The sequence below is a fragment of the Saccopteryx leptura genome, chromosome 2, assembly GCF_036850995.1.
Source record: "Saccopteryx leptura isolate mSacLep1 chromosome 2, mSacLep1_pri_phased_curated, whole genome shotgun sequence".
Lineage (NCBI taxonomy): Eukaryota > Metazoa > Chordata > Mammalia > Chiroptera > Emballonuridae > Saccopteryx > Saccopteryx leptura.
This window is the reverse complement of record NC_089504.1, coordinates 191,551,635-191,561,630: the sequence shown is the minus strand read 5'-3', so window position 1 is coordinate 191,561,630 and position 9,996 is coordinate 191,551,635. Positions and strand designations below refer to the sequence as shown.

The window sequence follows — 9,996 nt, the reverse complement described above, 5'->3', positions numbered from 1 at the left end:
CTCTGCAGCGACCAGAGCCAGTCTAGCGCGTGGGGCAGAGGCCAGGAGCCATCCCCAGTGCCCGGGCCATCTTTGCTCCAATGGAGCCTTGGCTGCGGGAGGGGAAGAGAGAGACAGAGAGGAAGGAAGGGGGGGTGGAGAAGCAAATGGGTGCTTCTCCTATGTGCCCTGGCTGGGAATTGAACCCGGGTCCCCCGCACGCCAGGCCGATGCTCTACTGCTGAGCCAACCGGCCAGGGCAAGAAAATATTTTCTATGTTAAAAATGTATGTGTTATTTCAAAGGTCTTTTCTTAATTCTTTTTATTTGCTATTTCATAACCCTATAATGTTGAAATCTTGGTTTAAATATTAGGGAATATGTAATGATTGTTAATAATGTCTTTTTATGTTTAGTTTAGTTTATCATTTTTAAAGCAGTATTGTTCAATGTTAGGTCACCAAACCCAGAGTGACAAATATTACTATTGATTGGCTTAACAATAAAATTCTCAACATAATAAATAATTAAAAAAAAATAGAAAATAAATAACTAATTGTAGTAGTTAAAAAAAACATTTAGGCCCTGGCTGGTTGGCTCAGTGGTAGAGCGTCGGCCTAGTATGCGGAAGTCCCGGGTTTGATTCCCGGCCAGGGCACACAGGAGAGGTGCCCATCTGCTTCTCCACCCCTCCCCCTCTCCTTCCTCTCTGTCTCTCTCTTCCCCTCCCGCAGCTGAGGCTCCACTGGAGTAAAGATGGCCCGGGCGCTGGGGATGGCTCCTCAGCCTCTGCCCCAGGCTCTAGAGTGGCTCTGGTTGCAACAGAGCGATGCCCCGGAGGGGCAGAGCATTGCCCCCTGGTAGGCAGAGCATCGCCCCCTGGTGGGTGTGCCGGGTGGATCCCGGTCGGGCGCATGCGGGAGTCTGTCTGACTGTCTCTCCCTGTTTCCGGCTTCAGAAAAATACAGGGGGAAAAAAAAAAAAACCATTTAAATTTTAAGCCTAGATTAAAAGGCTAAAGAATATGAACAAAAATCTGTTCTCTTAAGCTTGTTAGACATCTTCTGATAAAGTGCATAAAATTACAGCATAAATAAAGGATATTTTCTTAGAATATAAAAAAACTTGTAATTAAGTAAAATATAAAATTTATTAGTCATTTCAGTTAGTAATTGTAACTAAATCATTAAAATATAAGACATAAATATAATAGAAAATAGCTTAAATCCTTTTTCCCAAGTGACCAATAGAATTAGAAAGCTCAGAATTCCCTTTATCAAGGACGACTCAAACCCTAACAGGACTGTTAGACAATCAAGACCACCTCAAGAAAATGTTTCTAGTTGCTTAGTTTAAGTAGAATTCTAACAACCAAGCAAGTGAGGAAGGTTTGGACACTTTCCACCAGTTTCTGTTAGCCAGGATTAGAAAAAATACTGAGGCAGTCAACTTAGCCTTTACATAGCAATCAGCTCTAAAAATTAAAAAGGAAATGTATTATAAATTTTAAAAAAGTAACATCATCAGCTGCTAAAAATAAATAAATGAATAAAATGAAGCATTTTGTAAGGGACATTGCTCCTCCCTCATCACATAACTCTGCCTGGCTCCTAAGATGGCTGGTTAATCAATGACGAGTAAGATCTCTAAATGCAGAGATGACCTAAGACAGGCACAGTTGAAAAGAGGCATAAAGAGAAGGCTTAAAAACTAACAAAGGTGAAGCTCTAACCCTCACCCCAACAATGCAGGAGCCTGCTCCCCTGAAATAGTGGCTTTCATTTACTGACTAGGGCACCAAAAGACAGGAGACTCCCTAGAAACTCAAGAAAAACCAAACAGCTGAGGATGCTACCTAAAACCAGTGGGGTTTTTAGGAAATTTTAATAACTTTACTAAAATCCTTGTTGCTTAAGGTTTATTTGCAACCAATTAGAAAAAGGATTTTGCCAGCAAGAAAGGGATAATTAGAAAAGCCAGACTTAGAATCTATTGCAGGAGGCATAATGTCCGAGTGTTTAGTCTGTGCCCAAATAAATACTAAGCAAAGTAGAGAAATTATAAAAGAAACAGGGAAAAAGAAACTTTCCCAGATAAACATTTAGAAATAAATTTTACTAAAGTAATTGACAAGTAGGTAGAAGTTTTTCCTACTAAAAATAAAACCACAATAACAGTTAAGAAATTGCTATATAAAATTCTTTTCAAATTTAGCTTACCCATTCTAAGAATGGGCCTACATTTGTATCCAAAATCTCACAGCTAGTAGGAAAAGAACTCAATATTAATCAGAAACTAATCTGAAATTACATTGTGTCTATAGGTCCCAAAGGTTCAGGGCAGGTAGAATGCATGTATCAAATCATAAAGGAAATTTTAGCCAAATTTGTTTTTGAAACCTGTGAGAAGTAGCCCTCCTTAGGGCGAGGTGCACCCCCTCTCACCCCTCCAGTGCCAACAGCAGTCTTCTCTTTGATACTGCCTTCCCTTCGATCTGTCATGGAAGCAGGACCTCGGAGTATTCCTGACTGACAGATAGACCCAGCAGCGGCAATGACCAGAATCCGGTTGGTCATACAGAGCTTGGCCCTCTTTTGCTTACTGAGTGCAGGGCAAGGTGAGGCTTTTGCAGAAGTGCGGTTGCGGGAGCTCGACGTGCTTCGTGGTGACCAAGGACAAGCTAGTCAACCACAGATGCCCCTGTCATAATCACACCCCAACGTCAGGTCCAGTGTGAGGCAGCGGGGATGGCTCTGAGCCCAAAGCCTGCTAGCAGGCCTCCCTCAGCATTTGCAATAAGGAATGAGGGTCACTCCTTTCCACCTGTGGCTGTGACCTGGCCCAAGCTTGCCGCTTCCTGCAAACCTCGGCCTCCATGTACATCTGTGTTGTCAACCTGGCACTGCTGCTGATGCTGCCCATGATGCTGGCTATCCAGCTCGTCCACAGGAAACACAAGATCCTCTGCCTGCCAGCCAGGAGCCAGAGCACCTACCATGCCTGCCTGACGCTGCTCTTTGGGACCAGCATGGTGGAACCTGGCGTGGTCTATGGACTGTTCTGTGTGCCCCTGGCCTGGGCTTACTGACTGTCACAGCAGGCCTCCTTCCCACAGAAGCAGCAGCAGCCCAACCCCAGAGGGCTGCACCTCATCCTGGGCATTGTGCTACTCTTCTGGGCATGCTCCATTCCCTTCTGGATATAGCAGCTGCTGGCCCAGAACTTTGGTGTCCAGCCACTCACACCCTGCAGCAGAAGCACCAGTGGGTGCATGGGCACTTAAGACTTCTGGCAGTGCCACCCCCGCTCCCAGCATGCCTTTGGCAGCTTGCTGTTCTCCAGCAGCCAGCTTGGTTGTCACTAAAGGTTAAACTTTTTTAAAATTAAAAATTCTGACTAAAAGTAAATTGTTATAAAAGCCAGTTAATTTTATATAAGTTGCAGAAAATTTGTACAGTTTATAAAAACTTAATCAATAACATTTGTTTCTTCAATGGACTGTATTACTATTAATGAAAGCATTATGTCTGTCTGTTAAATATCTGTTACATGTTATAGGCTAATATTTCTACTCTACATCCTTATGCACCTCATTAAATTAAGTCAAAAAGTTGACTCAGGATATAAAACCAGTGGGGAATGTGGAAAGGTACCAAAGAATAGAAAAATTAATATTAATATTTTAGGAAGAGAAGTCAGGTGTCTTTTTCTCTCTTTTCTGTAAGGAGTGAGAGGAGAGAAATGTGAAAGTTTCCTGACTTGTAGAGACATACTGTGTAGAAATCCTCCCTTTACTAGGAAGCTTAAAGGACATTTTATAATTTGGGCTAAGCATACAGAGAGATTTTGTAAATATGATTTTTTATATTTGTGTATCATCTGCACCAACTCAGGATGGATGACAGCATTATGTTATAAATAAATTTTGTGCTGAGTTTTGAGTGGAAGTGAAGAGGAAACTTGGATTTCCTCCTTTCCCCTGCATCTGTGAGGAAGAGGATAAATACCTAGCCAGGTGTGAGGGAAGGGAAGAAAGATTAAGCAAGCCCTTTTCCTCTCCTTTCTTTCCTTCTTTAATGGGCCATTCACAAATGCTTATGACCTGGCACCATGTAGGCTCCCCCTCCCATCCTGAAGGCATATAGTTGATGTATATACCTTTAGACAAAGAGATAGCATATGAACACTAAATGATTTGGGAATGTCTTTTAATATGTAAAACAACATTAATTGCTATTGTGTTACCTTATAAGTTTTAATATATAAAAATATTTTTATAAATCCTATAAACAAAAATTATGAGCTTGCTAATGATTGTGTCATCTTCCCCTCCTCCTTTTCCCGCCAACCTGTGTGTGATAAAAGGTACATAACCTGCCTCAGGGCTGTATTCTGCATGGCATGATTTGGGTCAGCTTTGCCCCATGTTAGTCATATACAGCCAGCATATTAATAAATCTCCTTTTAATAAAACTCCTTAAAAATTTATTTAGACTTAATGTCTACATAAACCTGGCAGAACGGTTACTTTACAACAGTGGTGCCATGGATAGAGCATTGGACTGGGATGCAGAGGACCCAGGTTTGAAACCCTGAGGTCACTGGCTTGAGCATGGGCTCATCCAGCTTCAGTGCAGGGTCACTGGCTTGAGCATGGGATCATAGACATGATACCATGGTGGCTGGCTTGAGCCTAAAGGTTGCTGACTTGAAGCCCACAGTCACTGGCTTGAGCCCAAGGTCACTGGCTTGAACAAGGAGTCACTATCTCTGCTGTAGACCTCCCTTTCCCTTCTCATCAAGGCCCATATGAGAAAGTGATCAATGAACAACTAAGACTAAGGAGCCACAACAAAGAATTGATGCTTCTCATCTCTCTCCCTTCCTCTGTGTCCCTATCTGTCCCTTTCTTTGTCTCTCTTTATTTTTCTGTCACACACACACACACACAAAAGAAGAAAAGAAAAGAAAGAAGGAAAAAACTTTACCTTACCTAACAAGAATTTCAGAGACTGATGAGCCCAACAATGTCATATGATCCAAGTTCTTACTGCCTTTTGTTCTGATTCCTCAGGGTTGCCTTTCCATTTTAGGCAGGTAACAAGGGAGCAGCAGTGGTTCAAAGGCATCACATCTAAACTGTACAATGTCCTGAAGAAGAGATATTTTTTTCTCTCTCTCCATTTATGGCCTCATCTTAAGAAAGAGAAAACCTTTTCTAGATTGCCTCCCGTCTACTTATCTTCATATTCCATTGACCTGAATTTGGTTAAATGTCCATTCCTGGGCCAATTCCTGGCCAGAGCAAAGGGATTTGATCAATCAGGCCCAATGCTGAGACTGGAGTGAAGTCAACCTTCCTTGGGGCACAAGATTGGGGGATGAAGGGCTGATACCCGAACAAAATTAGGGCTTTGTTAAGAATGGAAAAGGAACAAGTAGGCAATCACACAGAGTTTGCTACATCCAGTAAATGGAAATCTTCAATAGTGGGCCCCAAATGCTGGTTGGCAGACTGGCTACTCAGGAATCACCTGGGAGCTTGCTAAAACACACAGCTCAAACTGCATAGGAATTACTCTGGGATCTTTTTAAAATGCAAATTCTGCATTTGTAACTTGTTTTTGGATAATGTAGGCACTGCTGGTCTATGACCCCCATTTAGAGTAGCAAAGATATAAATCTCCCACCTCCAAATTACTAATTCAGAGTCTGTTTACCAGACTCTGGTTTGAGAACTGGATTCAATGTGATGGAACATAACAATGTATAAAAATGGCATTCATTCACTCATTTATTCATTCAATAAGCAGTTATAGAAACCTATACTCTGCTTATTGCTAAAACTACAGTACACCCTCTTTTGGGGAGAGGGAGCAGGTATACCTTAAGCAGATGTCTTTTGTGTAACATAAGAAATACTCTAATAAAGCTATGAACAAAGTGTTCTGTGACCAAAGGGCAAAGAGTGACTCACTGGTGAAGATGGAGTGACAGTCAGGCAAGGCTGCACAGGGGACATTTGAACTGGGCTTTCTTTGGTGCCCAGAATGAGACAATGTGTGTGCATGAAAGCACAGAAATACAAATGAACAAAGTACATTTAGGGCACAGGAAGAATGTCTCTGTGACTTATGTACATGGTGAGATGGAAATGGAAAAAGAAAAGGTTAAAAAATTTGCTGGGGCAGGATTATGAGAGACCTCAAATGCTGTATTTAATCGTTCTACACTTGTTCCCAAGTTTTCACATGACAATCACTTGGAGAGCTTTTTTTTTCATTTTTCTGAAGCTGGAAACAGGGAGAGACAGTCAGACAGACTCCCGCATGCGCCCGACCGGGATCCACCCGGCACGCCCACCATGGGGCGACGCTCTGCCCACCAGGGGGCGATGCTCTGCCCATCCTGGGCGTCGCCATGTTGCGACCAGAGCCACTCTAGCGCCTGGGGCAGAGGCCACAGAGCCATCCCCAGCGCCCGGGCCATCTTTGCTCCAATGGAGCCTTGGCTGCGGGAGGGGAAGAGAGAGACAGAGAGGAAAGCGCGGCGGAGGGGTGGAGAAGCAAATGGGCGCTTCTCCTGTGTGCCCTGGCCGGGAATCGAACCCGGGTCCTCCGCACGCTAGGCCGACGCTCTACCGCTGAGCCAACCGGCCAGGGCCTGGAGAGCTTTTTAAAATCCCAAAGCTCAGGCTACTGAAGGGGACCAATATTTTGCCACCCCAAAATGTGCCTTTTGGAATATTGATTTTAAGCTGGTTGTTAAGGAACAAAAGACTCAGAAATAACCTTTGACACTTCTCCCCCTTTCCTGCTTAAAGGAATTCAGATAGAAGAACCTGCTTGAAGAAGGGAATTATATTGACTTTACCATATTGGCCTTGGCAAATGCAAACTAGCCTGTATGAATTTAGTATGGCAGACAGGGCAGATTCCAGCAAAAATCTGTTTGCTAGTTTCCCCTCTCTGCCCCATTATTTTTGAGTTGCCCAGAAATAATTTATTTGCTAAATGTTGTCCTCCTTTGAATTATCTGCTTTCCCTTTGAAATCCCAGATTCCTGCTCCCCTTCTCCATTGTCCAAAATGGCAGATATACCTCAACTGCCCAATGTGTTTTTGGGCCTCATATCTTATGGTGCCTTGGAATGTACATTCGTGATAAATTTTAAACATGTTAAAAAACAAAATTTAACCAAGTAAATTTAAAGATGTCATTGGCTTTATTAAGTGATTGATGAATAAGGCAGCATCCATCTAGCAATGAGAAGGAGGTTCAAGGGGTCATACAAAATGGAAGATTTTTAGAGAAAGCCCAGTGGGGCAAGTGAAGGAAAGAAAAAAATTATTTTGGGGCCCAGACATCATTTCTTTGGAGGAAGAGAAGAGAAAGGTGGTGTGTGTGTGTGTGTGTGTGTGTGTGTGTGTGTGTGTGTGTGTGTGTTATCACTAGATTGCCTTCTCTTTCTGTGAGGGGATAGTGAGGATGTGTTTGAGAGATTACCTTACTGGTGCTTGATCAAAAAATTTCAGACTGGTTAATTAACATTGTGTTTCTGAGAGAGGTTGCAACTGCAATTAGATCAGGTATTAAATCTAGGTTGGGTAACGTGTACCCAGAGAAGAAAGATTCATTTGATGTGTACACTGAGAAGTAATTTATCTGCTGAAGTGGATTCCCTAGGGTCAACCAAGGGAATTCTATAAATAATTCTATAAATAATAAGAGTCTAGTTTGCTGACAGGGGTTCCTCACATATTCTGTATACTGGGAGGAACCTCAGACTGAACTCTTGGCTTCCTGCACTATGCCCTGTTTATTTAAGCTCTCAGAGTCAGTGAGTGCAAGAAAGCCCTGGCTTTGGTTTCCACCAATGGAATGAGACTTGCCCCATCCAATTAGTGTTGCACAATTTAGACACCTCACTTACATAAATGGACCTCACTGAGAAATTGGGTGGGAACTTTTACTATGAAGGGCAGCCACACGAATATTTCTGGGAAATGTTTATTTATGTTGTTGCTTGAATCTCTGTCTACTAGGCTGCAGCTCTTTTTGCTCAAATAAATGCTTATTATTTTTTAACATAATTCAAACTCAATTTTGGTTTACAGTATCATAGACTTATAGCCTGAGTGGTACCATGTGAGGCCTATAATTTTTTTCTTGAACAATTCTCCCCTTTGATCATCCTCTTAATTTAACTGAGAGAGATGTGATGAAAATCAAGGCATTGGTGTCACTCTCAGTTACCATTTTATAGCTCTGTTGATCCTTGGTGTAGCATTAAGTTTCTGCTTAATCTCTGTGACATTCACAGTTCCAGGGTCCAGGTTTATAATCTGTAAATCGTTCATTGTCTTCATTCCCTCTTTGACATTACAGTTTTAGGGAGAGTATTTTCTTGGTGGTTAGCAGCTGCGAACATGAATTTAAAGCTTTTGAGAGAATACAACAGCAGGAAGATTATTGTGGCAATCCTAAACAGGATAACTCTCAATGTTTGCAGCACCTGTCTAGTTTCCAGATGGGTTGCCACCTTATTCATGGACTGCTTATAATATAGCCAATTAGATCCTCAAATTTACTCAGTTGAATTTTGTGTTTTAACAGACATTTTCTTCTGTGAATCTGTCTCATATTAATTGATTAGCCCTGCTATAAGAACTTAAAATGTGGAAGGAAGTTTATTTTTTGTGCCCCACACCACATGCCAGATCAATTAAATCATACTCTTTGTAAGGTATTTTTCCCCACAGAGAAGGAAGGAAGGGGCCGGAGCCACAAAGTGTGGAATAACAAAAGGCTTTATTGAGTACAGAGCATGTATCCCACCTGGCAAGGTTCCCTGGCCCCGAGGAAAGATGGAGGCCAGGGAAGTCGCAAGTGGTGACCCACATGGGAGATATTTAAAGGGTCCCTAGGGTGGTCGAGCTAATATGATGTGGTGAAATCTCACTGGCTGGCAGATGGTTGCTTTTTTCCAAAGGGCTCCTGGGAAGTTTCTTTTGGTGCGCTTGGTTGTGGGTGGTCCTAGCCAAAGTTTGCGGGCCTGGATTCCCCACGTGACCATCCCCCATTATCCACCAACCTTACACTCTTCTGGGAAGGTGTGGGGAGATAGTACCAGTACGTTGTAAAGTAAGTGATACAATGTGCAGCCAAGTTGAGAACCATGGTCCACAAGAGTCAGGGCCTGCCCAACCTGTTTGCATAAGACATGCTCTTCAATGTGGACAGAGCTCAACCTTCCAAAATACACTTTTCATTTGTATTGGATATTCAAAATCAGAATTATTAAAAGGCTTTTACACCACAGAGACCATGTGTTGGGCAAATGAGTTTTTTGTATTTTTTGAGTTTGCTCATTTTTAGTGTTAAAAAAATGGCGCTGGGCAATGCCAAGTATGTGATCTGCTAAATTGCAAATTACTTTCCTGCTTGGGAAAAGTCATTGTCTTGCTGATGTTTGCTGGAGGAGAGAGGTTTTGGCACCAGAAAGTTTTGGAGAGAAGAAGGAGAGAGAAGCCAAGTGGGAAGATGGGAAACCAGAGGTGAGGGGCTTTAGTGAGCTCCACTGAGACTGGTGGGTGATGGATATGTGTATTCCAAACTGCCTTCTTGATGTTCTGCTTATCTGTCAGACCTCACCCTTACTGGACTATCACCCCCTGAGACAGAGAAATTCCAAGAAGCTGACAAGCCACCCCAAGGAGGGGCTCCGGACACACCAGGACTTTTGATTCAACACCCACATGCTCGAAGCCCCCCAAGGGGGAGCATTCTGGACATACCAGGACTTTTGCCTCAGTATCCTCTCAGGCTCTCCCAAACACTATATAACTTGCCCCTAGTCTGTAACTGGTGCTCTTCTCCCCAAGAGAAGTGCCCGGCAGGGTTCCTTTCTTCCTTTCAATAAAGCCTTTTATTCTGGTCTTTCAGACTCCCATGGATTCCAACATTTGGTGCTGAAACTCAGGACAGGGTATTAACTGCCTGGACGATCCCTCATTGC

General features: G+C 42.9%; 1 non-coding gene across 1 annotated transcript; it reads left to right on the top strand.

The window, feature by feature from the left end:
* Positions 1–561: 561 nt before the first annotated feature.
* TRNAT-AGU (transfer RNA threonine (anticodon AGU)) lies at positions 562–637 on the top strand. The gene has a single exon. It is a non-coding gene; the product is annotated as a tRNA-Thr (tRNA).
* Positions 638–9,996: the final 9,359 nt, after the last annotated feature.